Here is a 24430-nt window from a genome sequence, read left to right on the forward strand (position 1 = left end):
AATCCTGCTTTCCTGTTCACTCCAGAACTTCTGAGATGAATGCAGGCATTCCTTCCCTGTGCGTTTGTTATTTTTCCCCTTATCTGTAGAGGAGCCTCACTACTTATGAACATAAACTGCAGCACAGATTCATCTCAACTAAGAGTCTAGACCTTAGATCAGGAATAGGACAGACATTTATAGGACGCTTCATAACTTTCCCAAATTCTTATAAAAAAATATTCTCCACAAACTGCATTGAACTACTGTACCCAGTTTATTATATATTTTAGGAGTTGGAGTCAGCCCATTTTATACCGACTCCACCAAAATGGGCTCAAACTCTGACTCAAAAGCCCTGCGAATAATGTATGGCCCCATATGCTCTAGGGGGTATAACTAGGGGAGTCACTGTTGGAGAAGGGTCCGGGTGTAATAATATGTGGCCCCATATGCTCTATTATTATTTATTATTATAGCGCCATTTATTCCATGGCGCTTTACATGTGAGGAGGGGTATACGTAATAAAAACAAGTACAATAATCTTAAACAATACAAGTCACAACTGGTACAGGAGGAGAGAGGACCCTGCCCGCGAGGGCTCACAATCTACAAGGGATGGGTGAGGATACAGGAGGAGAGAGGACCCTGCCCGCGAGGGCTCACAATCTACAAGGGATGGATGAGGATACAGGAGGAGAGAGGACCCTGCCCGCGAGGGCTCACAATCTACAAGGGATGGGTGAGGATACAGGAGGAGAGAGGACCCTGCCCGCGAGGGCTCACAATCTACAAGGGATGGATGAGGATACAGGAGGAGAGAGGACCCTGCCCGCGAGGGCTCACAATCTACAAGGGATGGGTGAGGATACAGGAGGAGAGAGGACCCTGCCCGCGAGGGCTCACAATCTACAAGGGATGGGTGAGGATACAGGAGAGAGGACCCTGCCTGCGAGGGCTCACAATCTACAAGGGATGGGTGAGGATACAGGAGGAGAGAGGACCCTGCCCGCGAGGGCTCCCAATCTACAAGGGATGGGTGAGTGTTGTGAGTTCTGTTTTTGGGCTCCCTCTGGTGGTTACTGATGGTACTGGGTGACTTGTCTTTCCTGGGTTTCTGGGTTCCACCTGTTCCATCAGCATATGGGAGTTTCCTATTTAACCTGGCTTTGCTGGCATTTCCTCGCCGGTTATCAATGTATCCAGTGTGTCTTGTTACCTCTGCTCCCTGCTCCTAGAACCTTCTGGTCAAGCTAAGTTTGGATTTTCCCGTTTTGGTGTTTTGCTTTATTTGGTTTTTAGTCCAGCCTGCAGATATGTGATTCTTGCTGCTGGTTGCTCTAGTGGGCTGAAATTGCTCCTCATGTATCATGAGTTGGCACATGAGTTCAAGTAATTTCAGGATGGTTTTTTGAAGGGTTTTTCGCTGACCGCGCAGTTCACTTTTGTATCCTCTGCTATCTAGCTTTAGCGGGCCTCATTTTGCTGAAACTGTTTTCATACTGCGTATGTGCTTTCCTCTCATTTCACCGTCATTATATGTGGGGGGCTGCTATTTCTGTGGGGGATTTCTCTGGAGGCAAGAGAGGTCTGTGTTTCTTCTAATAGGGGAAGTTAGATCTTCGGCTGGAGCGAGACGTCTAGGATCATCGTAGGCACGTTCCCCGGCTACTTTTATTTGTGTGTTAGGTTCAGGGTCGCGGTCAGCTCAGGTTCCATCGCCCTAGAGCTTGTTTGTATCTGTGCTTGTCCTTTAGTGATCCCCTGCCATTGGGATCATGACAGTATAACCGGCCCACAAAGTGTTAATTGTATTGGCTGAAGTAGGAGGATAAGTAGTCTGAGGAAGTTTTTTTTTTTTTTTTTTTCTCTTTCCCTCAGAGTTTGCTGCCTAGCCTTATTGCAGCGTGGCTACTTCCTCCTCCTCTTAATCTTTGAATGGCTCTGATCCCAGCTGTTTATCATGGACGTCCAGAGTTTGGCTTCCAGCCTGAATAATCTTGCCACTAAGGTTCAAAATATACAGGATTTTGTTGTACATGCTCCTATGTCTGAACCTAGAATTCCTGTCCCAGAGTTTTTTTCTGGAGATAGATCTCGTTTTCTGAATTTTAGGAACAATTGCAAGTTGTTTCTTTCTTTGAAATCTCGCTCCTCTGGAGACCCTGCTCAGCAAGTCAAGATAATTATATCTTTCCTGCGGGGTGACCCTCAGGATTGGGCATTTGCATTGGCACCAGGGGACCCTGCGTTGCTTAATGCGGATGCGTTTTTTCTGGCATTAGGTTTGCTCTATGAGGAACCTAACCAAGAGATTCAGGCTGAAAAAGCTTTGTTGGCCCTCTCTCAGGGGCAAGATGAAGCAGAAATTTTTTGTCAAAAATTTCGGAAGTGGTCGGTACTTACTCAGTGGAATGAGTGCGCTCTGGCTGCAAAGTTTAGAGATGGCCTTTCTGAGGCCATTAAAGATGTTATGGTGGGGCTCCCTGCGCCTGCTGGTCTGAATGAGTCTATGACTATGGCTGTTCAGATTGATCGGCGTTTACGGGAGCGCAAACCTGTGCATCATTTGGCGGTGTCGTCTGAACCGTCACCTGAGATAATGCAATGTGATAGAATTCAGTCCAGAAGTGAACGGCAAAAGTATAGGCGGAAAAAAGGGTTGTGCTTTTATTGTGGTGATTCAGCTCATGTTATATCAGCATGCTCTAAACCCACAAAAAAGGTTGATAAGTCTGTTGCCATTAGTACTTTACAGTCTAAGTTCATTCTGTCTGTGACTCTGATTTGTTCATTATCATCCATTTCCGTCGATGCCTATGTGGATTCAGGCGCTGCCCTGAGTCTTATGGATTGGTCATTTGCCAAGCGATGTGGGTTTAGTCTGGAGCCTCTGGAAGTCCCTATTCCTTTGAAGGGAATTGACTCTACACCTTTAGCTATGAATAAACCTCAGTACTGGACACAAGTGACCATGCGTATGACTCCCGTTCATCAGGAGGTGATTCGCTTCCTGGTACTGTATAATTTGCATGATGTTCTAGTACTTGGTCTGCCATGGTTACAAACTCATAATCCAGTCCTTGACTGGAAATCAATGTCTGTGTTAAGCTGGGGTTGTCAGGGGGTTCATGATGATGCACCTCCGATTTCTATCGCTTCATCTACTCCTTCTGAGATTCCTGTGTTTTTGTCTGACTATCGGGATGTTTTTGAGGAGCCTAAGCTCAGTTCGCTTCCTCCTCACAGGGATTGCGATTGTGCTATAAATTTAATTCCAGGCAGTAAATTTCCTAAAGGTCGTTTGTTCAATCTGTCAGTGCCAGAGCATACTGCTATGCGGGATCATGTTAAGGAGTCCTTGGAAAAGGGACATATCCGTCCATCTTTGTCCCCTTTGGGAGCAGGTTTTTTTTTCGTGGCCAAAAAAGATGGTTCCTTGAGGCCTTGTATAGATTATCGTCTTTTGAATAAGATTACCGTAAAATATCAGTATCCTTTGCCATTGTTGACTGATTTGTTTGCTCGCATTAAGGGGGCTAAATGGTTCATTAAGATTGATCTTCGGGGTGCGTATAATCTTATACGAATAAAGCAAGGTGATGAGTGGAAAACCGCATTTAATACGCCTGAGGGCCATTTTGAGTATTTGGTAATGCCTTTTGGACTTTCTAATGCTCCTTCAGTCTTCCAGTCCTTTATGCACGATATTTTCCGTGAATATCTGGATAAATTTATGATTGTGTATTTGGATGATATTTTGGTTTTTTCTGATGACTGGGAGTCTCATGTTCAGCAGGTCAGGAAGGTGTTTCAGGTCCTGCGGGCCAATTCCTTGTTTGTAAAAGGCTCAAAGTGTCTCTTTGGAGTCCAGAAGATTTCTTTCTTGGGGTATATTTTTTCCCCTTCTACTATTGAGATGGATCCCGTCAAGGTTCAGGCTATTTGTGACTGGACGCAGCCTACATCTCTTAAGAGTCTACAGAAGTTCTTGGGCTTTGCTAATTTCTATCGTCGTTTTATAACTAATTTTTCTAGTGTTGTTAAGCCTTTGACGGATTTGACTAAGAAGGGTGCTGATGTTGCTAATTGGTCTCCTGCGGCTGTGGAGGCCTTTCAGGAACTTAAGCGCCAGTTTTCTTCTGCTCCTGTGTTGCGTCAGCCTGATGTTTCGCTCCCTTTTCAGGTTGAGGTTGATGCTTCTGAGATTGGAGCGGGGGCGGTTTTGTCACAGAGAAGCTCCGATGGCTCAGTGATGAAGCCATGCGCGTTTTTTTCTAGAAAGTTTTCGCCGGCTGAGCGGAATTATGATGTTGGTAATCGGGAACTTTTGGCCATGAAGTGGGCATTTGAGGACTGGCGTCATTGGCTAGAGGGTGCTAGACATCGTGTGGTGGTCTTGACTGATCACAAAAATTTGATTTACCTTGAGTCTGCCAGGCGTCTGAATCCTAGACAGGCTCGTTGGTCACTGTTTTTCTCTCGTTTCAATTTTGTGGTTTCATACCTGCCAGGTTCAAAGAATGTGAAGGCGGATGCTCTTTCTAGGAGTTTTGTGCCTGACTCCCTTGGAAATTCTGAGCCCTCTGGTATCCTTAGGGATGGGGTGATTTTGTCTGCTGTCTCCCCAGACTTGCGACGTGCTTTGCAGGAGTTTCAGGCGGGTAAACCTGATCGTTGTCCGCCTGAGAGACTGTTTGTTCCGGATAATTGGACCAGTAGAGTCATCTCCGAGGTCCATTCTTCTGCGTTGGCAGGTCATCCTGGAATATTTGGTACTAGAGACTTGGTGGCCAGGTCTTTTTGGTGGCCTTCCTTGTCGAGGGATGTGCGTTCTTTTGTGCAGTCTTGTGAGGTTTGTGCTCGGGCTAAGCCTTGCTGTTCTCGGGCCAGTGGATTGTTGTTACCTTTGCCTATCCCGAAGAGGCCTTGGACGCACATTTCCATGGACTTTATTTCGGATCTCCCTGTCTCTCAAAAAATGTCCGTCATCTGGGTTGTGTGTGATCGCTTTTCTAAAATGGTTCATCTGGTACCCTTGCCTAAGTTGCCTTCCTCCTCTGAGTTGGTCCCTCTATTTTTTCAGAATGTGGTTCGTTTGCATGGGATTCCTGAGAACATCGTTTCTGACAGGGGATCCCAGTTTGTGTCTAGATTTTGGCGGACGTTCTGTGCTAAGATGGGCATTGATTTGTCCTTTTCGTCTGCATTCCATCCTCAGACGAATGGCCAGACTGAACGAACTAATCAGACCTTGGAAACTTATTTAAGGTGTTTTGTTTCTGCTGATCAGGATGACTGGGTTACCTTTTTGCCGCTGGCCGAGTTTGCCCTTAATAATCGGGCTAGTTCTGCTACCTTGGTTTCTCCTTTCTTTTGTAATTCGGGGTTTCATCCTCGTTTTTCCTCTGGTCAGGTGGAACCTTCTGATTGTCCTGGAGTGGACATGGTGGTGGATAGGTTGCATCGGATTTGGAGTCATGTGGTGGACAATTTGAAGTTGTCCCAGGAGAAGGCTCAGCAGTTTGCTAATCGCCGTCGCCGCGTGGGTCCTCGACTTCTTGTTGGTGACTTGGTGTGGTTGTCTTCTCGTTTTGTTCCTATGAAGGTCTCTTCTCCTAAGTTCAAGCCTCGGTTCATCGGTCCCTATAGGATCTTGGAAATTCTTAACCCTGTGTCGTTTCGTTTGGATCTCCCGGCATCGTTTGCTATTCATAATGTGTTTCATCGGTCGTTGTTGCGGAAGTATGAGGTACCTGTTGTTCCTTCGCTTGAGCCTCCTGCTCCAGTGCTGGTGGAGGGAGAATTGGAGTATGTTGTGGAGAAGATCTTGGATTCTCGTGTTTCCAGACGGAAACTCCAGTATTTGGTCAAGTGGAAGGGTTATGGTCAGGAGGATAATTCTTGGGTGGTTGCCTCGGATGTTCATGCTGATGATTTGGTTCGCGCTTTTCATAGGGCTCATCCTGGTCGCCCTGGTGGTTCTCGTGAGGGTTCGGTGACCCCTCCTCAAGGGGGGGGTACTGTTGTGAGTTCTGTTTTTGGGCTCCCTCTGGTGGTTACTGATGGTACTGGGTGACTTGTCTTTCCTGGGTTTCTGGGTTCCACCTGTTCCATCAGCATATGGGAGTTTCCTATTTAACCTGGCTTTGCTGGCATTTCCTCGCCGGTTATCAATGTATCCAGTGTGTCTTGTTACCTCTGCTCCCTGCTCCTAGAACCTTCTGGTCAAGCTAAGTTTGGATTTTCCTGTTTTGGTGTTTTGCTTTATTTGGTTTTTAGTCCAGCCTGCAGATATGTGATTCTTGCTGCTGGTTGCTCTAGTGGGCTGAAATTGCTCCTCATGTACCATGAGTTGGCACATGAGTTCAAGTAATTTCAGGATGGTTTTTTGAAGGGTTTTTCGCTGACCGCGCAGTTCACTTTTGTATCCTCTGCTATCTAGCTTTAGCGGGCCTCATTTTGCTGAAACTGTTTTCATACTGCGTATGTGCTTTCCTCTCATTTCACCGTCATTATATGTGGGGGGCTGCTATTTCTGTGGGGGATTTCTCTGGAGGCAAGAGAGGTCTGTGTTTCTTCTAATAGGGGAAGTTAGATCTTCGGCTGGAGCGAGACGTCTAGGATCATCGTAGGCACGTTCCCCGGCTACTTTTATTTGTGTGTTAGGTTCAGGGTCGCGGTCAGCTCAGGTTCCATCGCCCTAGAGCTTGTTTGTATCTGTGCTTGTCCTTTAGTGATCCCCTGCCATTGGGATCATGACAGGTGAGGATACAATATGTGAGGGTAGAGCTGGTCATGCAGTGGTTTGGTCGATTGGTGGTTACTGCAGGTTGTAGGCTTGTCTTGTAGGTGGGTCTTTAGGTTCTTTTTGAAGGTTTCGATGGTAGGCGAGAGGCTGATATGTTGTGGTAGAGCGTTCCAGAGTAGGGGTGATACGCGAGAGAAATCTTGTATGCGATTGTGGGAAGAGGAGATAAGAGGGGAGTAGAGAAGGAGATCTTGTGAGGATCGGAGGTTGCGTGTAGGTAAGTACCGGGAGACGAGGTCACAGATGTATGGAGGAGACACGTTGTGGATGGCTTTGTATGTCATGGTTAGGGTTTTGTACTGGAGTCTCTAGGGAATGGGGAGCCAGTGAAGGAATTGACAGAGGGTAGAGGCCGGGGAATAGCGGGGGGACAGGTGGATTAGTCGGGCAGCAGAGTTTAGAATAGATTGGAGGGGTGCGAGAGTGTTAGAGGGGAGGCCACAGAGCAGGAGGTTGCAGTAGTCAAGGCGGGACATGATGAGGGCATGGACTAGGGTTTTTGCAGATTCTTGGTTGAGGAATGAACGGATTCGTGAAATATTTTTGAGTTGAAGTCGGCAGGAAGTGGAAAGGGCTTGGATATGTGGTTTGAAGGAGAGATCAGCGTCAAGGATTACCCCGAGGCAGCGAGCTTGTGGGGCTGGGGAGAGTGGGCAGCCGTTTACTGTAATGGATAGGTTCGTTGGGGGGGTCACGTGAGATGGGGGGGGGAAGATGATGAATTCTGTTTTGTCCATGTTAAGTTTTAGAAATCTAGCGGAGAAGAAGGATGAAATAGTGGACAGACATTGAGGGATTCTGGTTAGTAGGGAGGTGATATCTGGTCCGGAGATGTAGATCTGTGTGTCGTCAGCATAGAGGTGATACAGAAAGCCATGAGATTCTATGAGCTGTCCCAGGCCGAAGGTGTAAATGGAGAAGAGCAGGGGTCCTAGGACTGAACCTTGTGGGACTCTAGGGAATATAACTAGGAGGGTCACTGGTGGAGAAGGGTGCAGGAGTAAAAAAAAAGGTCCCTCCATGTGAGGACAGACAGGTATAATCTCCAGAGGAGACAAGGGGGCGGTCCCTCCAGAGTTGACAAGGGGGCAGTCCCTCCAGAGTTGACAAGGGGGCAGTCCCTCCAGAGTTGACAAGGGGGCGGTCCCTCCAGAGGAGACAAGGGGCGGTCCCTCCAGAGGAGACAAGGGGACGGTCCCTCCAGAGGAGACAAGGGGGCGGTCCCTCCTCCAGAGGAGACAAGGGGGCGGAGCCTCCGTCCTGACAGTGTGCGGACCGCGGGGAGGACACACAGACTGCAGGGAGGGAGCAGAACACCGGACAACCGGCCACTCTGTGCCTGAGAGAGAGGAAGCCATGACTGCACAGACTGTGTGAGAGCTGCGCCCGAGTCCTGGCTGCTGTCACCTCACCTGATACCGCAGAGAGGCCGCAGCCGTGTGAAGACGTCCTGTGTGCGGCGGCTGACACCAGAGACAATAGCGTGAACAATGGAGCGATGCTGGACTCTACAGGCTCCTTCCGGGTGTGACGTCACTTCCGTCACGTGTTATGGGCGTGTTCTGTTTAGCAAGGCGCGAAGCAGCTGTTATTAGCGGATGAGGCAGATGCGCTGTACGGGCTGTAGTGTAATGTACAATAGCACGTGACCACAACCTTCACTGGTGATTGGCCAGAGCCAGACTCCGCCCACTTTCATGAGATAAAGTCACAGAAATCGAAGTCACCGCTGGTCCTTCACCAGCGCTTTTCTACAGAGCCCCGCCCCGTGATCACATGGTGCTGACGTCACCACAGGTCCTGCAGAGCCCCGCCCCGTGATCACATGGTGCTGACGTCACCACAGGTCCTGCAGGTCTCGCAGTGCAGTGGGTGCCGCTATTGTCTCTGGTGTCAGCCGCCGCACACAGGACGTCTTCACACGGCTGCGGCCTCTCTGCGGTATCAGGTGAGGTGACAGCAGCCAGGACTCGGGCGCAGCTCTCACACAGTCTGTGCAGTCATGGCTTCCTCTCTCTCAGGCACAGAGTGGCCGGTTGTCCGGTGTTCTGCTCCCTCCCTGCAGTCTGTGTGTCCTCCCCGCGGTCCGCACACTGTCAGGACGGAGGCTCCGCCCCCTTGTGTCCTCTGGAGATTGTACCTCTGTCTACACACGGAGGGAACGCCCCCTTGTCTCCTCTGGAGATTGTACTGGTCTATCCTCACGGGGGACCACCCCGTTGTCTCCTCTGGAGATTGGACCTGTCTGTCCCCACATGGAGCGACCGCCCCCTTGGCTTCTCTGGAGATTGGACCTGTCTGTCCCCACATGGAAGGACCGCCCCCTTGTCTCCTCTGGAGATTGTACCTGTCTGTCCCCACACGGAGGAACCGCCCCCTTGTCTCTTCTGGAGATTGGACCTGTCTGTCCCCACACGGAGGGACCGCCCCCTTGTCTCCTCTGGAGATTGGACCTGTCTGTCCCCACACGGAGGGACCGCCCCCTTGTCTCTTCTGGAGATTGGACCTGTCTGTCCCCACACGGAGGGACCGCCCCCTTGTCTCCTCTGGAGATTGGACCTGTCTGTCCCCACACGGAGGGACCGCCCCCTTGTCTCCTCTGGAGATTGGACCTCTCTGTCCCCACACGGAGAGACCGCTGTTATGAACAGGTAATTCAGAACCACAATGGACCTTGAAGTTCAGAGCACACAAAGTGACCTGACAATTACCAAAAACATAGGACGAGCTCTGAGACGTGGGAACTCTGCTGACCGCAATCCCTAATCCTATCACACCACACTAGAGGCAGCCGTGGATTGCGCCTAACGCTCCCTATGCAACTCGGCACAGCCTGAGAAACTAACTAGCCCTAAAGATAGAAAAATAAGCCTACCTTGCCTCAGAGAAATTCCCCAAAGGAAAAGGCAGCCCCCCACATACAATGACTGTGAGTTAAGATGAAAATACAAACTCAGAGATGAAATAGATTTAGCAAAGTGAGGCCCGACTTACTGAATAGACCGAGGATAGGAAAGATAGCTTTGCGGTCAGCACAAAAACCTACAAACAACCACGCAGAGGGGCAAAAAGACCCTCCGCACCAACTAACGGTACGGAGGTGCTCCCTCTGCGTCTCAGAGCTTCCAGCAAGCAAGAAAAAACAAAATAGCAAGCTGGACAGAAAATATAGCAAACAAAAGTAACACAAGCAGAACTTAGCTTATGCAGGATAGACAGGCCACAGGAACGATCCAGGAGGAAGCAAGACCAATACTGGAACATTGACTGGAGGCCAGGAACAAAGCACTAGGTGGAGTTAAATAGAGCAGCACCTAACGACTTAACCTCATCACCTGAGGAAGGAAACTCAGAAGCCGCAGTACCACTCTCATCCACCAAAGGAAGCTCATAGACAGAACCAGCCGAAGTACCACTCACGACCACAGGAGGGAGCTCGACCACAGAATTCACAACAGTACTCCCCCCTTGAGGAGGGGTCACCGAACCCTCACCAGAGCCCCCAGGCCGACCAGGATGAGCCATATGAAAGGCACGAACAAGATCGGCAGCATGGACATCAGAGGCAAAGACCCAGGAATTATCTTCCTGAGCATAACCTTTCCACTTAACCAGATACTGGAGTTTCCGTCTCGAAACACGAGAATCCAAAATCTTCTCCACTATATACTCCAACTCCCCCTCCACCAAAACCGGGGTAGGAGGATCAACAGATGGAACCATAGGTGCCACGTATCTCCGCAACAATGACCTATGGAATACGTTATGGATGGAAAAAGAATCTGGAAGGGTCAGACGAAAAGACACAGGATTAAGAACCTCAGAAATCCTATACGGACCAATGAAATGAGGCTTAAACTTAGGAGAGGAAACCTTCGTAGGAATATAACGAGATGACAACCAAACCAAATCCCCAACACGAAGTCGGGGACCCACACGGCGTCTGCGATTAGCGAAACGTTGAGCCTTCTCCTGGGACAAGGTCAAATTGTCCACTACATGAGTCCAAATCTGCTGCAACCTGTCCACCACAGTATCCACACCAGGACAGTCCGAAGACTCAACCTGCCCTGAAGAGAAACGAGGGTGGAACCCAGAATTGCAGAAAAACGGCGAAACCAAAGTAGCCGAGCTGGCCCGATTATTAAGGGCGAACTCAGCCAACGGCAAAAAGGACACCCAATCATCCTGATCAGCAGAAACAAAACATCTCAGATATGTTTCCAAGGTCTGATTGGTTTGTTCAGTCTGGCCATTTGTCTGAGGATGGAAAGCCGAGGAAAAAGACAAATCAATGCCCATCCTAGCACAAAAGGCTCGCCAAAACCTCGAAACAAACTGGGAACCTCTGTCAGAAACGATGTTCTCTGGAATGCCATGTAAACGATCCACATGCTGGAAGAACAATGGCACCAAATCAGAGGAGGAAGGCAATTTAGACAAGGGTACCAAATGGACCATCTTAGAGAAGCGATCACAAACCACCCAAATGACCGACATTTTTTGAGAGACGGGGAGATCCGAAATAAAATCCATAGAGATATGTGTCCAAGGCCTCTTCGGGACCGGCAAGGGCAAAAGCAACCCACTGGCACGAGAACAGCGGGGCTTAGCCCGAGCACAAATCCCACAGGACTGCACAAAAGTACGCACATCCCGCGACAGAGACGGCCACCAAAAGGATCTAGCCACTAAATCTCTGGTACCAAAGATTCCAGGATGACCAGCCAACACCGAACAATGAACCTCAGAGATAACTCTACTAGTCCATCTATCAGGGACAAACAGTTTCTCCGCTGGGCAACGATCAGGTTTATTAGCCTGAAATTTTTGCAGCACCCGCCGCAAATCAGGGGAGATGGCAGACACAATTACTCCCTCTTTGAGAATACCCGCCGGCTCAGGCAAACCCGGAGAGTCGGGCACAAAACTCCTAGACAGGGCATCCGCCTTCACATTTTTAGAGCCCGGAAGGTACGAAACCACAAAGTCAAAACGGGAGGAAAACAGCGACCAACGAGCCTGTCTAGGATTCAACCGTTTGGCAGACTCGAGATAAGTCAAGTTCTTATGATCAGTCAAGACCACCACGCGATGCTTAGCTCCTTCAAGCCAATGACGCCACTCCTCGAATGCCCACTTCATGGCCAGCAACTCTCGATTGCCAACATCATAAATTCGCTCAGCAGGTGAAAACTTCCTGGAAAAGAAGGCGCATGGCTTCATCACCGAGCAATCAGAACCTCTTTGCGACAAAACAGCCCCCGCTCCAATCTCAGAAGCATCAACCTCTACCTGGAACGGAAGCGAAACATCTGGCTGACACAACACAGGGGCAGAAGAAAAACGACGCTTCAACTCCTGAAAAGCTTCCACAGCAGCAGAAGACGAATTGACCACATCAGCACCCTTCTTGGTCAAATCGGTCAATGGTTTAGCAATACTAGAAAAATTACAGATGAAGCGACGATAAAAATTAGCAAAGCCCAGGAACTTTTGCAGACTCTTCAGAGATGTCGGCTGAGTCCAATCATAAATGGCCTTGACCTTAACAGGGTCCATCTCGATAGTAGAAGGGGAAAAAATGAACCCCAAAAATCAAACCTTCTGAACACCAAAGAGACACTTTGATCCCTTCACAAACAAAGAATTAGCACGCAGGACCTGGAACACCATTCTGACCTGCTTCACATGAGACTCCCAATCATCCGAGAAGACCAAAATATCATCCAAGTATACAATCAGGAATTTATCCAGGTACTCTCGGAAGATGTCATGCATAAAGGACTGAAATACTGATGGAGCATTGGCAAGTCCGAATGGCATTACTAGGTACTCAAAATGGCCCTCGGGCGTATTAAATGCAGTTTTCCATTCATCGCCCCGTTTAATACGCACAAGATTATACGCACCACGAAGATCTATCTTGGTGAACCAACTAGCCCCCTTAATCCGAGCAAACAAATCAGATAGCAGCGGCAAGGGGTACTGAAATTTGACCGTGATTTTATTTAGAAGGCGGTAATCAATACAAGGTCTCAAAGAACCATCCTTCTTGGCCACAAAAAAGAACCCTGCTCCCAATGGCGATGACGACGGGCGAATATGACCCTTCTCCAAGGATTCTTTTACGTAACTCCGCATAGCGGCGTGCTCAGGTACAGATAAATTAAACAGTCGACCCTTAGGAAACTTACTACCAGGAATCAACTCGATAGCACAATCACAATCCCTATGCGGAGGTAAGGCATTGGACTTGGGCTCATCGAATACATCCCGGTAATCAGACAAGAACTCTGGGACCTCAGAAGGGGTGGATGATGAGATAGACAGAAATGGAACATCACCATGTACCCCCTGACAACCCCAGCTGGACACACATAGATTTCCAATCTAATACTGGGTTATGGACTTGTAGCCATGGCAACCCCAACACGACCACATCATGCAGATTATGCAACACCAAAAAGCGAATATCCTCCTGGTGCGCAGGAGCCACGCACATGGTCAGCTGGGTCCAATACTGAGGCTTATTCTTGGCCAAAGGCGTAGCATCAATTCCTCTCAATGGAATAGGACACTGCAAGGGCTCCAAGACAAACCCACAGCGCCTAGCATACTCCAAGTCCATCAAATTCAGGGCAGCGCCTGAATCCACAAATGCCATGACAGAATAGGATGACAAAGAGCAGATCAAAGTAACGGACAAAAGAAATTTCGACTGTACCGTACCAATGGTGGCAGACTTAGCGAACCGCTTAGTGCGCTTAGGACAATCGGAGATAGCATGAGTGGAATCACCACAGTAGAAACACAGCCCATTCTGACGTCTGTGTTCTTGCCTTTCAGCTCTGGTCAAAGTCCTATCGCACTGCATAGGCTCAGGTTTATGCTCAGATAATACCGCCAAATGGTGCACAGATTTACGCTCACGCAAGCGTCGACCGATCTGAATGGCCAAAGACATAGACTCATTCAGACCAGCAGGCATAGGAAATCCCACCATGACATCCTTAAGGGCTTCAGAGAGACCCTTTCTGAAAATAGCTGCCAGCGCACATTCATTCCATTGAGTGAGCACGGACCACTTCCTAAACTTCTGACAATATATCTCTACCTCATCCTGACCCTGACACAGAGCCAGCAAATTTTTCTCTGCCTGATCCACTGAATTAGGTTCATCGTACAGTAATCCGAGCGCCAGAAAAAACGCATCAATATTACATAATGCAGGATCTCCTGGCGCAAGGGAAAATGCCCAGTCTTGAGGGTCGCCACGTAATAATGATCTTAACTTGTTGAACTGGGTCACCAGAGGAGCGAGGTTTCAACGCCAGAAACAGTTTGCAATTATTTTTGAAACTCAGAAATTTAGCTCTATCTCCAGAAAACAAATCAGGAATAGGAATTCTTGGCTCTAACATAGAATTCTGAGCCACAAAGTCTTGAATATTTTGTACTCTTGCAGTGAGATGATCCACACATGAAGACAGACCCTTAATGTCCATCACTACACCTGTGTCCTGAACCACCCAAATGTCTAGGGGAAAAAAAAGGCAAAACACAGAGCAAAGAAAAAAAAATGGTCTCAGAACTTCTTTTTTTCTCTCTATTGAGAAGCATAGTACTTTAGGCCTCCAGTACTGTTATGAATAGGTAATTCAGAACCACAATGGACCTTGAAGTTCAGAGCACACAAAGTGACCTGACAATAACCAAAAAACATAGGACGAGCTCTGAGACGTGGGAACTCTGCTGACCGCAATCCCTAATCCTATCACACCACACTAGAGGTAGCCGTGGATTGCGCCTAACGCTCCCTATGCAACTCGGCACAGCCTGAGAAACTAGCTAGCCCTGAAGATAGAAAAATAAGCCTACCTTGCCTCAGAGAAATTCCCCAAAGGAAAAGGCAGCCCCCCACATATAATGACTGTGAGTTAAGATGAAAATACAAACTCAGAGATGAAATAGATTTAGCAAAGTGAGGCCCGACTTACTGAATAGACCGAGGATAGGAAAGATAGCTTTGCGGTCAACACAAAAACCTACAAACAACCACGCAGAGGGGCAAAAAGACCCTCCGCACCGACTAACGGTACGGAGGTGCTCCCTCTGCGTCTCAGAACTTCCAGCAAGCAAGAAAAACCAATATAGCAAGCTGGACAGAAAATATAGCAAACAAAAGTAACACAAGCAGAACTTAGCTTATGCTGGGCAGACAGGCCACAGGAACGATCCAGGAGGAAGCAAGACCAATACTAGAACATTGACTGGAGGCCAGGATCAAAGCACCAGGTGGAGTTAAATAGAGCAGCACCTAACGACTTAACCTCATCACCTGAGGAAGGAAACTCAGAAGCCGCAGTACCACTCACATCCACCAACGGAAGCCCATAGACAGAATCAGCTGAAGTACCACTTGTGACCACAGGAGGGAGCTCGACCACAGAATTCACAACAGACCGCCCCCTTGTCTCCTCTGGAGATTGGACCTGTCTGTCCCCACATGGAGGGACCGCCCCCTTGTCTCTGGAGATTGGACCTGTCTGTCCCCACACGGAGGGACCGCCCCCTTGTCTCTGGAGATAGCACCTGGCTGTCCCTACACGGAGGGACCGCCCCTTTGTCTCCTGGTGGTTGGACCTTCACACGCAGGGACCGCCCCCTTGTCTCCTCCTAGTTATACCCCCTGGATCATGTGGGGTCACATATTATTACACCCAGACCCTTCACCAGTGACCCTCCTAGTTATACCCCTAGATCATATGGGGTCACATATTATCACACCCAGACCCTTCTCCACCAGTGACCCTCCTAGTTATACCCCTTAGATCATATGGGGTCACATATTATTACACCCAGACCCTTCTCCACCAGTGACTCTCCTAGTTATACCCCCTAAAGCATATGGGGTCATATATTATTACACCCAGACCCTTCTCCACCAGTGACTCTCCTAGTTATACCCCCTAAAGCATATGGGGTCACATATTATTACACCCAGACCCTTCTCCACCAGTGACTCTCCTAGTTATACCCCCTAAAGCATATGGGTCACATATTATTACACCCAGACCCTTCTCCACCAGTGACCCTCCTAGTTATACCCCCTAGATCATATGGGTCACATATTATTACACCCAGACCCTTCTCCACCAGTGAACCTCCTAGTTATACCCCCTAAAGCATATGGGTCACATATTATTACACCCAGACCCTTCTCCACCAGTGACTCTCCTAGTTATACCCCCTAGAGCATATGGGTCACATATTATTACACCCAGACCCTTCTCCACCAGTGACCCTCCTAGTTATACCCCCAGAGCATATGGAGCCACATAATATTACACCCAGACCCTTCTCCACCAGTGACCCTCCTAGTTATACCCCCAGAGCATATGGAGCCACATATTACACCCAGACCCTTCTCCACCAGTGACTCTCCTAGTTATACCTCCTAGAGCATGTGGGGTCACATATTATTACACCCAGACCCTTCTCCACCAGTGACTCTCCTAGTTATACCCCCTAGAGCATGTGGGGCCACATATTGTTACACCCACACCCATCTCCACCACTGATTTTGTTGCTTTGCCTGTTAGCACCCATGCTGTGGGCTAAACACCCCCCTTCTCTCTGTGTTTCTTCTTGCTGAAATGTGTGTGTAGAAGAGGTTTTATTGCTCTAGCTGTAATTTCCAGGGTCTGGGCAACTTACTCATGGCCCCCCCACAAGAATTTATATTGCGCTGGTGTAGGCATAAATCTCCCTCCAGCTGAAACTGGTCTGATCTCTCTCTTAAGACAGGTGGTTCTTTGTTCTAATATAGTAAGATATTGGGCCATCAATTCGGGCTAGGAAAATAATAAGTACATGTTGCGAATCTGCATCGGCTGATCTGTCAGCCCTTTAAGCATGAGCCTCTAATCCCAGCAGGTACAAAGTATGGATTTTTCCGGAACTGTGTGTCCCAACTAGCCCGAACTTGGTACCAATAGAAAGCCAATTGTAAAAAAAGATGAATGAGGGGTATGCTGTGATTCTGACATGTTTGGGAGCGAAAATACAAGAATTATAAGAATTGCTGTTAAAAGTTGTAGTCTGAGGAAAGGGGACGGTCTAAGTGAATCAGCCCTTTTTAGTGATGTCACAGCCGACCAGGTATAAGTCTCTACTCTTCACCCAGCCTTCAGTCTTACCTGAGGAGCTCTTACTGCTAGCCCTGATGAACTGGGATATTTGGAGCTCCGCCCACTAGCCTGGTTTTGCCTGAAATTATCTGAACACATGTAAGTGTTAACTTCTCATTTAATCCCTGTTATTTTATAATTACCTTTGTTCATATTTCCAATTGTCTCTTTTGTAACATCCTTGTAATATTTTTATAAACACTGCCTAATCTTTCGGAGTAAAATATTTAAATTACTAGTTTCGTTCTTCCTGCTCTAAAACGTAACCTGTTGTGAATTCTGTTGTCGGGCTTCCTCCTGTGGTCATGAATGGTACTTCGGCTGGTTCTGTCCATGGACTTCCTCTGGTGGGTGTTTCTGAGTTTCCTTCCACAGGTGACGAGGTTAATGCGTTAGCTGGCTGCTCTATTTAACTCCACTTAGATCTTTGCTCCATGCCACCTGTCAATGTTCCAGTATTGGTCTTGTTCACTCCTGGATCGTTCTTGTGACCTGTCTTCCCAGCAGAAGCTAAGTTCCTGCTTGTTTTTCTATTGTTTGCTATTTTTCTGTCCAGCTTGCTATTTTTATTGTTGTCTTGCTTGCTGGAAGCTCTGGGACGCAGAGGGAGCGCCTCCGCACCGTGAGTCGGTGCGGAGGGTCTTTTGCACCCTCTGCGTGGTCTTTTTGTAGGTTTTTGTGCTGACCGCAAAGCTACCTTTCCTATCCTCAGTCTGTTCAGTAAGTCGGGCCTCACTTTGCTAAATCTATTTCATCTCTGTGTTTGTATTTTCATCTTTACTCACAGTCATTATATGTGGGGGCCTGCCTTTTCCTTTGGGGAATTTCTCTGAGGCAAGGTAGGCTTTATTTTTCTATCTTCAGGGCTAGCTAGTTCCTTAGGCTGTGCCGAGTTGCATAGGGAGCGTTAGGAGCAATCCACGGCTATTTCTAGTGTGCGTGATAGGATTAGGGATTGCGGTCAGCAGAGTTCCCACGTCCCAGAGCTCGTCCTTTATTATCAGTAACTATCAGGTCATTCCGTGTGCTCTTAACCACAGGTCCATTATTGTCCTGACCACCAGGTCATAACAGTAACCTAAGTCTTTTGAAGGGAATTACGCTACTGTTTTGGGTTAGCTTCGGACCTATTAATCGAAGCTGGTGGCAGCATACCTTGTCCTGCGCTTTTGGGAGTCGTTGTAGCGACGTTGATAATTATTGTGCCTGCCTGAGTGGGAGTAGTTATATCGCCTCGCTGCAGCGTGCCCAATAGCCAGTACATAGCAGGCAGCCTTTCTGGCGACTAATTACCCTAGGTGCAGTACGTAATTTGACTTGAGGGTAAGGGGGCGCCAGAGAGCTGCAAGTTTTCAAGCGGAACTGTAAAGCGCGATATATATAAATCCCTGCAGTTCGTGTTATGTTGCAGAGCAGTGGGATACCTAAAATAAGCCCCTGCTGTAAACTAAAAGCCTTGTGTGTGTTTTCATCACAGTGTAGCAGTGGAGGGATAACTAAGATAAGCCCCCTGCACATGTGATAGCCGTGTGTTGGCCTAAAGTCACCCCGATCCGTGATGTAGGGGTGACAGTCACGGTGTGAATCGTGACAGACCCTCTTAGTTATACCCCCCTAGAGCATATGGGGCCACATATTATCACCCCCAGACCCTTCTCCACCAGTGACTCCCCTAGTTATACCCCGTAGAGCATATGGGGCTACATTATTACACCCAGACCCTTCTCCACCAGTGACCCTCCTAGTTATACCTCCCCTAGAGCATATGGGGCCACATATTACACCCAGACCCTTCTTCACCAGTGACTCTCCTAGTTATACCCCCTGGAGCATATGGGGTCACATATTATTACATCCTGACCCTTCACCAGTGACTCTCCTAGTTATACCCCCTAAAGCATATGGGGTCACATATTATTACACCCTGACCCTTCTGCACCTGTGACTCTCCTAGTTATGTGACCCCATATGCTCTAAGGGGTATATTATTCCACCCTGACCCTTCTCCACCAGTGACTCTCCTAGTTATACCCCCTAGAGCATATGGGGTCAAATATTATTACATCCTGACCCTTCTCCACCAATGACTTCTAGTTATACCCCCTAGAGCATATGGGGTAACATATTATTACACCCTGACCCTTCTGCACCTGTGACTCTCCTAGTTATGTGACCCCATATGCTCTAAGGGGTATATTATTACATCCTGACCCTTCTCCACCAGTGACTCTCCTAGTTATACTCCCTAGAGCATATGGGGTCACACACCCAGACCCTTCTCCACCAGTGACTCTCCTAGTTATACTCCCTAGAGCATATGGGGTCACACACCCAGACCCTTCTCCACCAGTGACTCTCCTAGCTATTTCCCCTAGAGCAGTGTTTCTCAACTCCAGTCCTCAAGACCCCACAACAGGTCATGTTTTCAGGATTTCCTTAGTATTGCATCGGCGATGGAATTAATGCTTTAGCAGGTGATGAAATTATCACCTGTGCAATACTAAGGAAATCCTGAAAACGTCACCTGTTGGGTCTTGAGGACTGGAGTTGAGAAACACTGCCCTAGAGCTTATTGGGTCACATATTATTACACCCAGACCCTTCTCCACCAGTGTCCCTCCTAGTTATGCTCCCCTAGAAGCATATAGGGCCACATTACACCAAGACTCTCCTAGTTATACCCCCTAGAGCAGTGTTCCTCAACTTCCGTTTTCAAGAGCCACCAACAGGTCATGTTTTCAGGATTTCCTTAGTATTGCACCTGTAGGTGATAGTTGCATTGCCTGGATAGCCAAGCATTCAATCATCTGTGCAATACTAAGGAAATCCTGAAAACATGACCTGTTGGTGGCTCTTGAGGACCGGAGTTGGGGAACACTGCCCTAGAGCATATGGGGCCACATTATTACACAAAGACCCTTCTCCATCAGTGACTATCCTAGTTATACAAAATCCTTGGAGAGAACATCTTCCGCAGGGACATCAGAAGGAACGGTCACCGGGAGGGGAACCTCGGATTGCCGACCGAACACAATGTAGAACGGAGACTCTCCCGAGGCTTCTCCAATATGATTGTTATACGAGAACTCAGTCCAGGGAAGCAATTTCTCCCAATCATTATGGTGGGCATTGATGAGGTGTCTCAGGTAATTGCCCAGGACTTGGTTGTCACACTCCACTTGCCCATTGGACTGGGGTTGATAGGCCGATGAGAAATCCAAGACGATATCCAGATGTTTACAGAGAGCTTTCCAGAATCTGGAAGTGAACTGCGAACCTCGATCAGACACAATGTGACGAGGAAATTCGTTTAGGTAGAAAATATGTTTAATGAAGCTGTCAGCCAGTTCAGGAGCGGATGGAAGAGCAGACAATGGGGTAAAGTGTGCCATTTTTGAGAAGCGATCCATGACTACCCGATGACTGTCCAACCCTCATATACTGGCAAATCCGTACTGAAGTCTATAGCTATGTGCTACCATGGACCAGATGGTATGGGTAACGGCAGGAGAGAACTGTCAGGAAATTGTCTTGGTGTCACGATAATGTATAAAATGTAATATGATTATTAGTTTTCCCTGGTAGCACACCGTGGGCTTCTCTCTATGTTTCTGCTTGCTGAGATGTGTGTGGGTGTGTGTATGGATCCTAAATCCCTCATTCCCTCCCACCAAAAGAATTTTTACGACCTCTGTAGCTGCAATAGACAATTGTACCAGCTAAAACTGGTCTGATTTCTCTCTTAAGACAGGAGGTTCTTCTAATATAGTAAGATATTGGGCCACCAATTTGGGCTAAGAAAATAATAAGTACATATTGCTAACGTCCATCGGTAGATCTGCCAAACACTGTAAGCACGAGCCTCTAATCCCAACGGGTACAAAGTACGAATTTCTCCGGAATCGTGTGCCCCAACTAGCGCGAATTTGGTACCAATAGAAGGCCAATTGTAAAATAAGATGAATGAGGGGTGTGCTGTGATTCTGACATGTTCTGGAGCGAAGATATGACAATTATAAGAATTGCTGTTGAAATCTATATGTCTGAGGAGAGGGGAGGGTCCAGGGAAAACCAGCCTTTTTAGTGATGTCACAGCCAACCAGGTAGAAGTCTCTGCACTTCACCCAGCCTTCAGTTTTGCCTGAGGCGCTGTTTCTATCCAGACCTCCTGATGCACTTGGACATTTAGGGCTCCGCCTACCAGCATGGTTTTGCCTGAAATGATCTGAGAACATGTGAGTTTTATCTTTCTTCTTTAATCCATGTTATTTTAGAATTGCTTTGTACATACTTTCAATTGTCTCTTATTGTAACATCCTTGTAATCTTTTTATAAACACTGCCTAATCTTTCGGAGTAAAATATTTAAATGACTAGTTTCGTTTCCCTGCTCTAAAACGTACCCTCAGTCTCTGGAAGGGAGTTGCACTACTGTTTTGGGTTAGCTTCGGACCCGTTAATCGGAGCTGGTGGCGGCATACCGTGTCTTGTGCTTTTAAGAGTCGTTGTAGCGATGGCGGCGTTGGTAATTATTGTTCCTGCCTGAGCGGGAGTAGTTTATTGCCTCGCTGCAGCGTGCCCAATAGCTAGTACATAGCAGGCAGCCTTTCTGGCGACTAATTACCCTTGGTGCAGTACCTAATCTGACCTGAGAGTTAGGGGGGCACCAGAGAGCTGTAAGTTTTCAAGCGGAACTGTAAAGCGGGATATACATAAATCCCTGCAGTTCGTGTTATATTGCAGAGCAGTGGGATAACTAAAATAAGCCCCTGCGGTAAATTGAGGTCAATAGCCCTGTGTGTGTTTCCATCACATTGGAGCAGTGGAGGGATAACTAAGATAAGCCCCCCTGCACATGTAATAGCCGTGGGCTGGCCAAAGGTCACCCCGATTGTGGCATATTGGTGGCAGTCACGGTGCGAATCGTGACACTGGGGACTTTATTGCGGGCACAAATCGGACAGGCAGCCACGTAAGCATAGCTCTCTCTCATGGATGGCCACCAGTAGTGGCGATAAATCATCTGTAGAGTCTTCCTTTGTTCTGCGTGACCAGCCAGCTTGGACAAGTGGTCCCAAGACAAAACTCGCTCCTTCCTGACAGACTGACTGGAGCAACAGTGACTATCTTAGACGGTTTAATGATAAATTGTGGATCCTCCTCTTGATCAGACAGAAAAGAACGAGAGAAGGCATCTGCTCTGACTTTCTTGTCTCCGGACCTGAAATGCAAAAGAAAGTTTAAGCTGCAAAAAACAAAGTCCACCTAGCTTGGCGCGGATTAAGTCTCTGGGCATACTGGAGATACGCCAGGTTCTTATGGTCCATGTTGATGACCACTGGATAGATTGCGCCCTCCAGTAGGTAATGCCACTCCTCCAAGGCCATTTAATGGCAAGTAACTCTCAGTCCCTGATAGACTAGTTACGCTCAGGAGCGGCTAAGGCCTTAGAAAAGAAACCACAGGACATGCGGTGACCTGAGGATGACTTCTGGATGAGCACATCTCCAGCCCCTAATGAGAATGCGTTCACCTCTATGAAGAACTATTTGTTCAAATCTGGGAGATGCAGAATGGGAGCGGTGGAGAAGGACTGTTTACGAGAGCAGAAGGCCTCTTCAGCCTCAGAGGACCAGTTCTTCGGATCGGCTCCCTTTTGGGTCATAGCAGAGATAGAAGCGGTCATCGTGAGGAATGAGTTGCCGATAGTAATTAGCAAAGCCAAGGAATTGCTGAATTGCTTTGATTTCCAATCCCCTTCTCCCCCCACAATGGTTGCGGCTGTCACGGCCACTCCTTCCACTTATTCTTACCCGCTGCGATGCGCTCCTCCTGCAGGCGCCCATCCTCTCCTTCATTCTTCTCCGCTCCCTGGTTTTCGTCGGGTGCGCGTGCGCACCGCTCACTCCAGCACTTCCTCTTTCTGATTTTCAGGCGCTCTATATCCTCTCTGTGATCTTGGAGGACCATGACCCAGAAGTCCTCCAGCACTCCATGTATTTAAGGCGATTCCTTCCTCTGCTCCTTGCCTGTCTGTCATTTGTGCTTCTGTGACTCAGGTCCACCTTTGTCTTTGCACTGCCTGTTCTGAGTCTCCGCTCTGTCCAGCCAGTTCAGCTTCTCTGTCTCTCCCAGGCTTCCTAGTCTCCTCGTCCAGTCCAGTCCTCCCAGTGTCCGCTCCGTACTCTGTTAGTCTGGTGTCTCTGTCCTGTCTTGCTTCCTTTGTGTATTCCCCTTCGCAGTGCTCATTTGGTCTCGCCTCTACCCAGCTCTTACCTAACTGTACTTCTCCTTACCCCGCTTTGTCCATCCTACGCCTAGCTCCCTATTTTGTACCTCCTACTACCTGTCTCCGTGTTCCAGCTTCTGCGGCAATAGTCTCCCTTGGGGCTGCCCCTAACGCTCCCTGTATAGGGGGTGGTCTACCTGGTCAGCTCACCCTTGGGAGGTTCGTTGTCGTGGATCTGCGGGTCCACCCCAGGTATTCCAAAAGATCTCACAATAGGACTACACTCGGATGACATCTGAGTGCAGTCTGATTCTCACAGCGGACATTTAAGGATGGGAGAGACTTTCTCAGGATCCATCCTGAGTCCGGTATCTGAGATAATGTAACCCAAGAAGGGAAGAGAGGACTGTTCGAAAACGAATTATTCATACTTTGCGTAGAGGCGATTCTCCCTCAGTCCCTGAAGAACCTGCCAAACTGTTCGTCTGTGGGAGGCCAGATCTGAGAATACTAGAATATCGTCTAGATACACGACTAAGCAGGAATAAAGCAGGTACTGGAAGATGTCATTGACAAATTCTTGGAAAACTGCCGGTGCATTACTGAGACCGAAGGGCATCACTCTGTATTCTTAATGTCCGTCCCTGGTGTTAAAAACCAGTCTTTCATTCGTCTCCCTGGTGAATGCAGATTAGATTGTAGGCGCCTCTTAAATCTAATTTAGTGAAGATCCTGGCACCCTCTTAATCGGTCGACCAACTCAGGAATCCATGGGATAGGGTATTCTTCACCGTGATGTGGTTAAGACCTTGATAGTCAATACATTGTTGGAGTGATCATCCTTCTTTTTAACGAAGAAAAACCCGGCCCCAGGAGGAGTGGATGATTTCTGAATGAACCCCCCCACCCGCCCGGCCAAATTCTCCTGAACATAGTTCAACATAGCTTGAGTCTCAGCTGAGGACAGAGGGTAAATTCGGCCTATATGCAATGTAGATTAGATCCGGGAATCAAGTCGATAGGGCAGTCATATGGCCTGTGGGGTGGCAACGTCTCTTCTTCCTTGTCAAAAACGTCAGCAAAGGACCAATAAGCCAGCAGCAAACAGGGCAGCGATGCCGGACAAAACGGGGCCTTAACTGGACGTACTGGAGCCAGACACTTCTCATGACAGGTGTGTCCCCAGCGAAGCACCTCTCCAGTTCTCCAGTCCAGCAC

General features: G+C 48.2%; 2 protein-coding genes across 2 annotated transcripts in view; one reads left to right on the top strand and one right to left on the bottom strand.

Annotated features, from left to right (window-relative positions):
- LOC138638918 (zinc finger protein 665-like) overlaps positions 1-8330 on the bottom strand; it is a 76437-nt gene extending 68107 nt beyond the window's left edge. The window contains exon 1 of the mRNA XM_069728666.1: positions 8204-8330. The gene's annotated coding sequence lies outside the window, so the exon portion shown is untranslated. The remainder of the gene's footprint in view (positions 1-8203) is intronic.
- Positions 8331-8625: 295 nt separating this feature from the next.
- LOC138638923 (oocyte zinc finger protein XlCOF7.1-like) overlaps positions 8626-24430 on the top strand; it is a 65993-nt gene continuing 50188 nt past the window's right edge. The window contains exon 1 of the mRNA XM_069728674.1: positions 8626-8739. The gene's annotated coding sequence lies outside the window, so the exon portion shown is untranslated. The remainder of the gene's footprint in view (positions 8740-24430) is intronic.

Source organism: Ranitomeya imitator, chromosome 5 (genome assembly GCF_032444005.1).
Source record: "Ranitomeya imitator isolate aRanImi1 chromosome 5, aRanImi1.pri, whole genome shotgun sequence".
Lineage (NCBI taxonomy): Eukaryota > Metazoa > Chordata > Amphibia > Anura > Dendrobatidae > Ranitomeya > Ranitomeya imitator.